The sequence below is a fragment of the Loxodonta africana genome, chromosome 18 (genome assembly GCF_030014295.1).
Source record: "Loxodonta africana isolate mLoxAfr1 chromosome 18, mLoxAfr1.hap2, whole genome shotgun sequence".
Taxonomy (NCBI): Eukaryota; Metazoa; Chordata; class Mammalia; order Proboscidea; family Elephantidae; genus Loxodonta; species Loxodonta africana.
In genome coordinates, this window is record NC_087359.1 from 27,317,369 (window position 1) to 27,330,300 (window position 12,932).

Sequence of the window (12,932 nt, forward strand, 5' to 3'; positions counted from 1 at the left end):
TAATCAGCAGGTTGCCTGTTGTGCACTAAATCAGATTGCAGCTAAAGAGTTGGGCTAAATCTTGCTTCATTTAGGTTTTAAAGGATCAAATTCCCTTTTTCCTCCAAAAGAGTAAATCTCCTTGGTCTCTGCAAGGCTTGGGCACATCAGAGCCAGTGTTTCCAGACTCTGGACAAGACCAGATAAGCACTTAAATTTGTGCTCTTGGGGCTGCATTTATGGGTGTCCTCAGATCCCCTTCTTTCACATGCTCTTTCTTTAAGTCAAGTGGAATAAAATTAATTAGGCATAAGCTTTCTCAGTTACAACCACATCTCAGACATACCTTTTTGGGATTATATTCAAGTCACCCAGATCCAGTTTGGGGTGTTCCCAAAACTTTTCTGTTGCAGGAATGTTTTGAATGCCCTGAAGACCACACCCTGAAATGTAGAGGCAGAAAGCTGGTTGGGTGTTTCCCAGGGGGGCTCCCGGAGGCTCGCTGGGTAGGCTTAGCTTGGAAGAATCTACCAGAGTCCAGAGCTGGCCTGCAGGCTCAGGACCACACCAATGGTGGCAGGCACAAGCTCAAAGGGACCTCTATATGAGCCTGAATGGCAGTTTATTAACTTCCAAAGAGAAATCAGCTTAGGCAGACGGACAAGCTCATGTCAGCCCGGCTAGCATTCCCTTCTACAGACATGCCACACGGAAAGCCAAATTACCACCAGGGTGCTTGGTAATATAAACCAGAGCACGGGAAATTCATCATGTGATTGGAATGTTTAATGGTATCTGTTTCTCATAGCCTAATATGTTGATCCCCACAATAGGTATATATACCCGTCAGGTGGAAGAATTCAAGAGCTAACTGGCACCCTCTCCCCTGCCAATTTCTGTGGTGCTTTTTTTTTTTTTAGCTTATCTTTCTGCTTGGCAAATATTTATTGAGTGCCTACTATGAGCTATTGATATCTTAAGGATTTTAACCTTTTGTCCATTCATATATGTTGCAAATATTACCTCACAGACTTTTGTTTGATTCTTAACCTTTTAGTAAATTTTTGACTATAAAAGTTTTAAATTTTTATATAGTAAAATCCATCAATCTTTTGCTTACCAATGTCCCTGCAGTCTTTCATGTCATGCTTAGAAAGACCTTCCCCAATTAAAAATTGTATATGTATATACATTTCTAGTGCTTGTAGCTAAATATTGGTCCCATCCAGAATTTATTTTGGTATGAAGTATGAGGTAGAAAATGGTCTTATCCAATTTGTGAATAAATCCATCCTTTCCCAAATTTAAGATGTCACCTTCAACACATCCAAAAAGAAAAAAAAAAAAAGCAAACCCACTGCCATCGAGTGGATTCTGACTCATAGCAACCCCACAGGGTTTCCAAGGAGTAGCTAGTGGATTCAAACTGTCAACCTTTTGGTTAGTAGCCAAGCATTTAACCACTGTACCACCAGGGCTCCTACGTTCAACATAAAGAATCTTAATTTCTAATACTTTTGGGGATTGTTTCTAGACTTTCTGCTCTGCTCTGCTACTCCATCTGTCTATCCCCATGCCTATATGCCCACATTGGGGCACTGTTGTAATTATTGTGGTGGTATATCTTTCTTTGCAAAAATTGTTTTGGCCATTGTATTAGTTCCCTAGGAGTGCTATAACAAATTACCACAAACCGAGTGGCATAAAACAACAGAAATTTATTCCCTCACAGTTCTGGAGGCTGGAAGTCTAAAATTAAGGTGTTAACAGGGTTGGTTCCTAATGGAGCCTCTGAAGGAGAACCTGTTCCATGCATCTCTCCTAGGCTCTTGTGGTTACCAGCAGTCCTTAGCATCCCTTGGCTTGTAGATGCATCACTCCAGTCTCTGTCTCCATCTCCCCTGGTTGTGTCTCCTTATTTTCTCTTCGAATAAGGACATCAGTCATTGGATTAGGGCCAATCCTAATCTAGTATGACCTCATCTTAACTAATTACACCTGCAAAGGCTCTGTTCCCAAATAAGGTCACCTTCTGAGGTTCCAGGTGGACATGAATTTTGGGGGCACACTATTCAACCCAGTACAGCTATTACAATGAACTTTAGAATTATTGTACTAAATTAAAAATTTTCTGTTGGAGTTTCTGAATTTGCATTAAATGTACAGCTTAACTTGTAAACGAACTGACAATTTTCCAGTATTGTCTTTCTATCCAAGAAAATGGGACATTGCTTTAGAATCTTAAAAAGCAAAGATGTCACTCTGAGGACTAAAGTGTGCCCCACCCAAGCCATGATATTTTCAATCACTTTATATGCATGTGAAAGCTGGACAATGAATAAGGAAGACTGGAGAAGAATTGGTGCCTTTGAATTATGATGTTGGCAAAGAATACTGAATATACCATGGACTGCCAGAAGAACATACCAATCTGTCTTAGAAGAAGTACAGCCAGAGTGCTCCTTAGAAGTGAGGATGGTGAGACATTGCTTTGCTTACTTTGGGCATGTTATCAGGAGAGACCAATCCCTGCAGAAGGACATCATGCTTGGTAAAGTAGAGGGTCAGCAAAAAAGAGGAAGACCCTCAACAAAATGGACCGACACAATGGCTGCAACAATGGGCTCAAACACAGCAACAGTTGTGAGGATGGTGAAGGGCTGGGCAGTGTTTCCTTCTGTTGTACATAGGGTCTGACTCGATGGAACTGACTCGATGGCACCTAACAACAACAACAACTATATTTCTTTGAGTCTTTTTTCCTCCCTCAGAGTATTATCACTTTCTTCATCTATGCTCCAAACATTTCCTGTTAAATATATTCATGAATATTTTATTTTTAAACGTAAACTATATAAACATAATAAATATAAATGTTTGCTAACTTCAGCTGAATGAACTATGGTGAATAAGCCACAAAACACCTGCCAGAGTGAAGGAGATGGGCAAGGAGGAAGCTGAAGGGGAGTGATGAGGTGGGCAAGTCAGATGAGCAGCACCCAGCACCGGGGAGGAGCAAGCTGCACAGGGAGAAGGGCAGGGAACCTGGGATAAATTTGTTCTCCCCACCCTCCGGGGCACTTCAAGATCAGACCGCAATCTTTTATATATATATATTTATATATACACATAATTTATTGTTGTTGTTGAAAGCATATACAGCAGAATGTAAAGCTATTCAACAATTCAGTGACATTGATTACATTCTTTGAGTTGTGCAACCATTCTCACCCTCTTTTTCTGAGTTGTTCCTCCCTCATTAACATAAACTCACTGCCACCTAAGGTTCCTATCTAATCTTTTGAGTTGCTGTTGTCAATTCGATCCCATATAGATAGATCTTAAAAGTGCATAATGCTCAAGGCAGGTTTTTTTTGTTTTTTTTTTAATAGTTAAGCTAAACTGTTGTTTGGTTTTAAGAAGACTTCAGGGGATAATTTTGGCATAGGTTTAAAGACTATTTTAGGGCAATAGCTTCAGGGGTTCATGGGCAATAGTCCAGGCTCCATGGATCCAGAATATCTGGATTCTATGAAAATTTGAAATTCTGTTCTGCATTTCCCCCCTTTTGGTTCTTCTATAGACGCTTTGATCAAAATGTTTAGTAATGGTAGCTGGGTACCATCCAGTTCTTCTGGTCTCCTGGCAAAGGAGGCGGTTTTCAGGAGACAATTAGTGACATTCTATTTCTTCTTCCTATTCCTGACTCTTTCTTCCTCTATTGCTCCAGACAAATGGAAACCAATTGTTGTGCCTTCTGAGTGCATCTTGTATTTGGGGGCTAGGGATACATTGTCACCATGTATTTTCCCCAGATGCTGGCTACAGATGGGAGGCAGGAGACAATGCAGTCCAGAGGTTTAGGGTACCCACTGCATGCTGGAACCGGATGTGGCCACCATCTTAGAGGTCCGAGGAGCAGAGCTGGAAATAATCCCCTGGTCTTCTTTGTTAATGCTTCCTAGTTTAAAAATTCAGCACCACATTCCTGATCTTATAAAGGGGAGAAAGGGCCAGTTAAAATTCTCTACTGGTTGTTTAGTTGTTGGCTTTTGAAAATAAACTTTTTATTTTGTAATTTTAGATTTACAGAAAAATTGCAAAGATAATAGAGGGAGTTCCTGGATGCCCCACACCCAGTTTCCCCTAATGTTACCACTCTACATTTTCATGTGCACTTGTCAAGACTAAGAAATCTAAGAAATAGTTATATTACTATTAGTTAACTCCAGACTATTCGGATTCCATTCATTTTCCACCAGTGTCCTCGTTCTGTTTCAGGATCCAATCCAGGATACCATATTGCATTTAGTGCTTAGTTGTTTTTAAAGAGTAGCAATTAATTCGGTGATAATCCCCTTGCACAAATTTTGTAAGAAAAGTTTAAATCTTTAAGGCTAGATTACTGAACTGATCAGAAAAGCTTAAACTCTGATTTAATTTCTTTTATTACACTAATTTGCAAATCAACCACACACACAAAAATACCCCATACGTTCTAACCACAATTTGTTGTTGCTAATCCCTTGAGAACAGAAACCATAAATTATGTTTATTACATTTGTATGTTGCAACACCCCATTTGCTTTTCTATAAACGCTCCTTAATACTGGAAATAAATCTGCCTGGAGCCAGCACAGTTGGACCTGCTCCCACAACCCCCTGGGATAAGGATGGAGAGAGAGTTTTCCAAGTGGGGCTGACCCCTGCGAAGCTCAGCTGGAAAAGGCACAACAGAAAAAGAGGCGGTGCTGTCTGTACAGTCGCCAGTCTGTGCTTCCGATGGCTAGTTTTTTGTTTTTTTTTTTTTAATCAGTATCACAACAGGATGAACATAATGTCACTGAACTGTACCTGTGAAGGCTGTACGTATGGCAAGTGTTTTCTTACCTATATATTTACCTACCGTAAGCGAAAAGAAAATCGGTATAAATTAAGCAAAATTCTCACCTTTTGGGCCAGATCCCAGCTTTCACTTGCAAGTTCTCAACTACAATGTTCTAAAAATGCCCGGTAGTATCTCCTAATTTGTAATACAATCGGCCTCGAAATCACTGCAGAGAAACCAAATAAGCATTTCAAAATCTACTTTTCTGCCGTCAGTACTCATCGCTGCTTTTTCCTCCACCAAAACTTATTCCCGTGCGACCCAGATGGGACTCGAACCCACAATCCCCAGCTCCGGAGGCTGATGCCTTATCCATTAGGCCACTGGGTCACCACAGGATCCGGCTTCTCACACCGTCTCCTTACGCGATGCCATCATCTCGCCTCCGCCCCCGCGCTCCGCGGCCCTCGCGTAGGGAGGCTTGTGACGTCGGAGCCGCCCCCTGGCGGCAGCGATACGCGCCTGCGCCCTCCAGTCCTGTTGGCACGCTGCGGCCACCGGTGTCCTCCACGCGCGTGCGCGTGGCCGGCGGCCAGGGGACTGCGTGGTCTGCACGCCCATCCCGTCTTGGGCTTTCTCGGTTGTATTTTTTCGGCAAGTTCTCCACCATGGCTGCACATTAGGCTTACCTGGGGAGCTATTTACACAAAATCCAACAGCCTGTCCTCCCCGCCCCATTCTACTTCACTCGACCTGGGCAGGCCTGGGCGTCTGCATTTTACAGGGTTCTAGGGACGTTCCTCGGAGCAGCCGGTTAAGAACCGCTCTTGGAGCGCGAGGTCCGCCCCATTACCTTCGCTCCCCCACCCCCCAACTTTGCCGCCCCTTACCACGCCCTCCTCGTTAGTTTGATTCGTTTATGCAACGTACTAATTTGTTAACCCACCATGTGTTGCGGAATTTTGAGAGATTTTGAGAACAGGCCTTTCCACCCGGACAGAGCTTCCAGTCTGCCCTCCCTCCTCTCCCTAGACCCGCCTGCATCCATTTCACTCCCTGTCTCTCTGCTCCCTCCAGATTTCGGGGAAGTTGACTACAACAAGGTCCCTAAGTACCAAAGAATACATATTTCCACTTCCCCCAATCCTGAAGCTAGTCTTGGGTAAAGATGTAGAAACATAATGGTTTCATACACAGTATCTCGGCTTATTACTTGTAAATATGCTGCATATTAAAAAATAATTTAATGTATAATTATATATATTATATTACTATTAATATATAATTTCACTTTCTTTTAGTCAGAATCGACTTTTTTTAGATACATAATACCTGTTGATTGCAGCATTTTATAAAATATGAGTAATCCAAGCAAAGAGAATTGAAATTGACTGCTTTCTACCACCAGGAATTAACCACTATTAACATTTTGGTGAGTATGGGGTCTGTGTGTATCATATATCACTTGCTGTGTCTTGTTACCTGCTTTTTCATGCATTAGATCATGCATACCTTTTTATTTTCTTAGAGGGTATTCTCCAACACTGATGCTCTGTAAGTGTTGTCTGTTGGACCCTGGGGCCTGCGGGAAATACTTTTCATAATTTTACCATTTTGCGCTGATGGTGCAGAAGCAGTGATGGATAAAACTGCTGGCACTTAAGAGCAAATCAAAGCAGTAGCAGCCCACTGTAGGAGTAGTAGTTAATGGTATTTATCATCACCATACACTGGCAGGGAAAAAAAAAAAGCCAGCTTCGCTTAAGAATGTTCCTGATAAGAATTATTTCATTAAGCCTCGACCCTGGAGTACAGGACTTTTTAACCTTTTGAATGACAAAATGGAAAGAATGCATAAAAGCAGTTCTGCCGTGTACCATAGCACAGTGATTTACACCAGTACACCAGATTTATTGCAACACTATTCACAATAGACAAATGGTGGAAACAACCCAAGTGTCCATCCACAGCTGAATAGATAAGTAAAGTGTGCTATATACATACGATGGAATATTATTCATTCATAAAGAGCAAGGAAATTCTGATACATGCTACAAGATGGATGAACCTTGAAAATATGCTGAGTTAAATTAGTCAGACAAAAGGACAAGTAGTGTAGCATCCCACTTAACATGAAATATCTGGGCAAGGTAAATGCATAGAGACAGAAGTTTATTAGTGGGTGGGTTGAGGATGGGAGTTACTGCTAAAGGGACACTGAGTTTCTTTTTGGAGTGATGTAAAACTTTTAGAAATTGATAGTGGCAGTGGTAACTGTCTTGGTCATCCAGAGCTGCTGTAACAGAAATACCACAAGTGGATGGATTTAACAAAGAGAAATTTATTCTCTCACAGTCTAGTAGGCTACTAAACTACTAGGCTGTGAGAGAATGAATTTCTCTTTGTTAAAGAGTGTCAGCTTTCGGGGAAGGCTTTCTCTTTCTATTGGTTCAGGAGGAAGGTCCTTGTCATCAATCTTCCCCTTGTTCTAGGAACTTCTTAGCAGAGGAACCTCGGGACCACAAAGACGTGCTCTGCTCCTGGCACTGCTTTCTTGGTGGTATGAGGTCCCCCTCTCTCTGCTTGATTCTCTTTCCTTTTATCTCATGTAAGATGGAAAAAAAAAAAAAAAGTGATACAGGCCATACCCCAGGGAAACTCCTTTTGGATCAGGGATGTGACCTTAGTAAGGGGGTTACAGTCCCACCCTAATACTCTTTAACACATCTAATTTTGCCTCATTAACCACAGGCAGAGATTAGGATTTACAGCGCATAGGAAAATGCATCAGATGACATAATGGAGGATAATCACACAATACTGGAATCACAGCCTAACCAAGCTGACACATAGTTTTGGGGGACACAATTCAATCCTTCAGTCCATGACAGTAACACACCATGGTGAATGTATTTAATGTCACTGAATTGTACACTAAAAGAAAATGGATAAGATGGCAAACCTTTTGTTATATATATTTCCCCACACACATACATAGTGCCTGTCTCTTGAGGAAAACACTGGTGCAGTGTTTGAGTTGTGAGCTGCTCTAGTCACTTTTTTAATGGGCACAATTTTTAGTTGAAAGAACTACTGACAAACTATGATTATTCAGATTGGGCGTTTGGCAGCCATTTTGAAGAAAATGGACAAAGTGAGCTTGTCACATCACAGAAAATTACTGACATAGTTTGAACTTTCGGGAGAAAATTAGCATTTTTTTAAATCTTGTATCCATCATTGTGAGCTTGACAGCTTCCAAAGACTTTTTTGATGATAGCCAAACCAAGTCAAACCTACTGCCGTCAAGTTGATCCTGACTCACACTGACCCTGTATAGCGCAGAGTAGAACTGCCCCATAGGGTTTCCAAGGCTGTAAATCTTTACAAAAGTAGGCTGCCACATCTTTCTCCTGCAGAGCAGCTGGTAGGTTCAAACTGCGGACCTTTCAGTTAGCAGAGTGCTTAACCACTGCACCAACAGGGCTCCATTTTCTCATGATATAGGTAGTGATACAAGGAATGCAGCAAGTCTGCTGCAGAAGACCTCTTTGAAGTGTTAAAAAGCCAAGATGTCACTTTAAGGACTAAGGTGCTCCTGATCCAAGCCATGGCATTTTCAGTCACCTCATATGCATGCAAAAGCTGGACGATGAATAAGAAAGACAGAAGAAGAATTGATGCCTTTGAATTATGGTGCTGGCAAAGACTATTGAATATACCATGGACTGCCAGAAGAAAAAACAAACCTGTCATGGAATAAGTACAGCCAGAACGCTCCTTAGAAGTGAGGATGGCGAGACTTCATCTCACATATTTTGGACATGTTATCTGGAGGGACTAGTCCTTGGAGAAGTATATTATGCTTGGTAAGGTAGAGAGAGGGCCAGCGAAAAATAGAAAGACCCTCAACAAGATGGACTGACACAGTGGCTTCATCACTGGCTCCAGTATAGCAACGATTGTGGGGATGAAGTAGCATTTCATTCTGTTGTACGTGGGGTTGTTATGAGTCAGAACTGACTCGTCAGCACCTAACAACAGGAGCATAGTGAATGTGATTGTTGTATATGCAGTGTGTCAACATTTGAGAGCATAATTCAGTGATCCAATATGTTCCAAACGGTCAGTGCATAATGTTAGAAAGTAGTACTTGAATAAAAGATCCCTTCCAAGTACAAGACAGACCACATACACACGTAGACACACAGACTCATGTATATAACCAGTTGCCATCAAGTCACGTCCAACTCATGGCGGCCCCATGTTTGTCAGATCAGAACTGTTCCTTAGAGTTTTGAATAGCTGGTTTTTCAGAAGTAGGTCACCAGGCCTTTCTTCCAAGGCCCCTCTGGGTAAGCTCTAACCTCTAAACTTTTGATGAGCAGTGAGTGAGTTAACCATTTGTGCCACGCAGGGACTCCACATGCATACACACATACTATAGAATGTAAAACATTGCTATTCTTCTTACTGCTTTTTTTTGTGTAGTTTTTTTCACAGTATGTTATTTACATTAACATGAAATAGGCTTATTGTTATTTTAAAATAAATATTTAAACATTTCTTATTTTTAATTTACAATATAGTAAATATCAACAGCTATAATGCACATGAAGGAAGTTCTTTGGAATCCTCAGTAATTTTTAAGAGAATAAAAGGATCCTGAGACTAAAACGTTTTGAGAACTGCTCTTCTATAATATCATTTTTTTTAATTGAATTTTAGATGAAGGTTTACAGAAAAAACTAGTCTCTCATCAAACAGTTAGTACACACATTGTTCTATGACATTGCTTAACAACCCCGTGACATGTCAACACTCTCCCTTCTCAACCCTGGGTTCCCTATTACCGGCTTTCCTGTTCCCTCCTACCTTCTTTCCAGTCCCTGCCCCAGGGCTGGTGTGCCCTTTTAGTCTCGTTTTTTCCATAGTATCATTTTGTTTAATAGACTTCATTCTTTGTAGCAGTTTTAGGTTTACAGAAAACATTTTATAGAAGAATGGTACAGAAAATGCAGAGTGCCCATATACATTCCTCCTCCCCACACTGCTCCTGTTAACATCTTGCATTCCTGTGGTATATTTGTTATAATTGATAAACCACTCTTGGTGTTGTAGCATCCTACGGGTTTTGGCAAATAATGTCATGTGTCCACCATTACAGTACAATGCAGAATAGTTTCACTGCTATAAAAATGCCCTGTGCTCCACCTGCTCATCTCCCTCTGCTCCTGGGCCTCTGGAAACCACTGGTCTTTTCACTGTCCTTATAGCTTTGCTCATGGCAACCCAATGTGTTACAGAGTAGGACTGCTCCATGGGGTTTTCTTGGTTGTAATCTTAATGGCAGCAGATTGCCAGGCCTTTTCTTGTGTAGTGCCACTAGGTGGGTTTGAACTGTCAACCGTTAGGTTACTACCCTCATGCAAACTCTTCACACATTGCCATGAGTTAGAATTGACTCAGTGGCGATGAGTGTACAGTTTTACTTTTTCCAGAATGTCGTATAGGTGGAATCATACAGTATGTAGCTTTTTCAGGCTGGCTTCTTTTACTTAGTTAGCATCACGCATTTGAGATTCCTCCAAGCTGTGTTTGTGACTTGATCTATAATAACATTTTAGTGGCTACCCAGTATCTATGTCAGTTTATGAATTGACACAGTGGCTGCAACAATGGGCTCAAGCATAACAATTATGAGGATGGCACAGGACCAGGCAGTGTTTCGTTCTGTTATACGTGGGGTCACTTATGAGTTGGAGCCAACTGGACAGCACCTAACAACAACAACAGTATCTATTGTATGAATGTACCACTGACAGCTTTACTTAAATGATCTACGATATTCCAGTATTATAATCTGTGTGTCAGTAAACACCTTTGCTTACAACAAGTTTTCCTTTCAGAAAAATTCTTCGTGATGAAAATTGCTGGGCCAAAGATACGCATGTTTTGTAAAGCTTTGATACCAAATGTGAATTTGCCCCTCAGGAAGAGTGTCCTTGTTTTGCAATCCCACAAGCAATGTCTGAGATGCCTGTTTGCTCACATCTCGTATAATACTAGAGATTATCGTTTTCTTAATCTTTGTTAATTGTCAGGTGAAAATGCTATCTCATTGTTTCTTTGAAGCATATTTCTTTTATTTTCAGTTAAGTTGACCCTTATTCTTTTTGACCTTACAGGGCTAGATCTTACCTGAACAGAGTTAGAAGTAGTTACAAGTTCCATGTATTCCATACCAAACCAAAACCAAACCCAGTGCCGTCGAGTCGATTCCGACTTGTAGCGACCCTATGGAACAGAGTAGAACTGCCCCATAGAGTTTCCAAGACGTGCCTGGTGGATTCGAACTGCTGATCCTTTGGTTAGCAGCTGTAGCACTTAACCACTATGCCACCGGGGTTTCCATGTATTCCATAAGTATCCGTAAATTCAGGATCTTAACTGAACAGAATCCACTGGGCCTGCCTGGGAGAGAAAACCATTAACTCAATTCCCAGTAATGACCCCAAATGGATCTGCCTTGCAAGGAGTGTTGACATGCTTTGCTGATACACATTTTGTGGTAAAACCAGAAAAAGAAAAAAAAAAATTATAAATGAGGCGACAGTCAAAAGATCGTGAAATCAGCTACTTAAATTGCGAAACAGGAGTCAGTATTTTCCTGCTTCAGCAACAGCATGGAAGTTGTCTAGTTCCTTTTCCTATAGTTCATTTTGACCTTTGAACAGCTTTGCAAGTCTGGTACAGCGGTCCTGTACTATACTTGACGCATGTCCTATTTTAGCCATAGAAGGTTATAACTTATTTCTTACTGGCTGCAATTAATTGATATATTGCTAATTGGGGGGAAAAAAAACAGTTTGAAAAAATACATAAAATAGACTACCTTTTTGTAAAAAAAAGTAAATAACAAAAATGGTTATTTCTGGAGAATGATATTTTGAGGCTAAACCCACTGCCGTCGAGTTGATTCCGACTGATAGTGACCCTGTAAGACAGGGTAGTACCACCCTATAGGGTTTCCAAGGTTGTAATCTTTACAGAAGCAGACTGCCACATCTTTCTTTTGTGGGGTGGATGGTGGGTGTAAACCGCCAAATTTTTACCAGAACTTCTTATTTTGAGGCTAAAAACCAAACCAAACCCGTCGCCGGGACTTGGTATTTTATATGCCATGTTGGGAGACAATTCTCCATGGACCCCTTGAATTTCTGCACATCTTGCAAGCAGAGGCACTTGCTGCTTTTGTTCTGGAAGATAGAGTTAGTGTCTCCCTCAGGATTAGAGGGCAGGTTTGTTTACTGTCCAGTATAATAAAGATATTGCCTCCACCTGGGACAAAGGTCAGGCAGGCTTGCTGCACGTTATAAAAGACTCAGATTCCCTAAGCTCAGAGTTCTCCTGTTACAAAACCCACTGGGTGTGCAGGTGTCACCTGACCTTCTGTGTCATTCTGTGGAAATTAAGGCTCAGAGAGCTGGCACAAATACTAATACTCTGAGTATTGCACTTACTGTGAGTGATAAAGTCCTTTGTCTCTGACCCAGAAGCCAGAGACAAGAGTCTCGTGTCTTCTGATAGCATTCATGAAACTGGAGCAGGCTGATTTGTTACCTTGCGAGGAGGGTAAAATCTCAGACCCTTCAGAGTTTTTGACATTCCAGTGCTTCTCAGTCTGTAATGAAGACCCAGATTTCTTGTTTTAATTTACAATCTGTTGCCAAGCAAAACTTTTGTAAAAGAAAAAAAATAGTTTTTATTGTGCTTTAGATGAAGGTTTACAGAACAAATTAGTTTCTCATTAAACAATACACATATTGTTTTGTGACATTTGTTGCCAGCTCTACAACGTGTCAACACTCTCCCCTTCTCGACCTTGGGTTCCCCATTTGCATTCTTCCAGGTTTTCTGTCCCCTCCTGCCTTCTCGTCCTTGCCACTGGGCTGCTGGTGTGCCCATTTAGTTGAGTTACGTGTATTATTGTTTGTTTTATGGGCTGGTCTAATCTTTGGCTGAAGGGTGAACCTCGGGAGCGACTTCACCACTAGTTAAAGGGGTGTCCAGGGGCCATAATCTCAGGGTTCCTCCAGTCTCTGTCAGACCAGTAAGTCTGGTC

At 41.4% G+C, this 12,932-nt stretch overlaps 1 non-coding gene across 1 annotated transcript; it reads right to left on the bottom strand.

The window, feature by feature from the left end:
* Positions 1-5,124: 5,124 nt before the first annotated feature.
* TRNAR-CCG (transfer RNA arginine (anticodon CCG)) lies at positions 5,125-5,197 on the bottom strand. Its single transcript has one exon. It is a non-coding gene; the product is annotated as a tRNA-Arg (tRNA).
* Between the last annotated feature and the right edge of the window lie 7,735 nt (positions 5,198-12,932).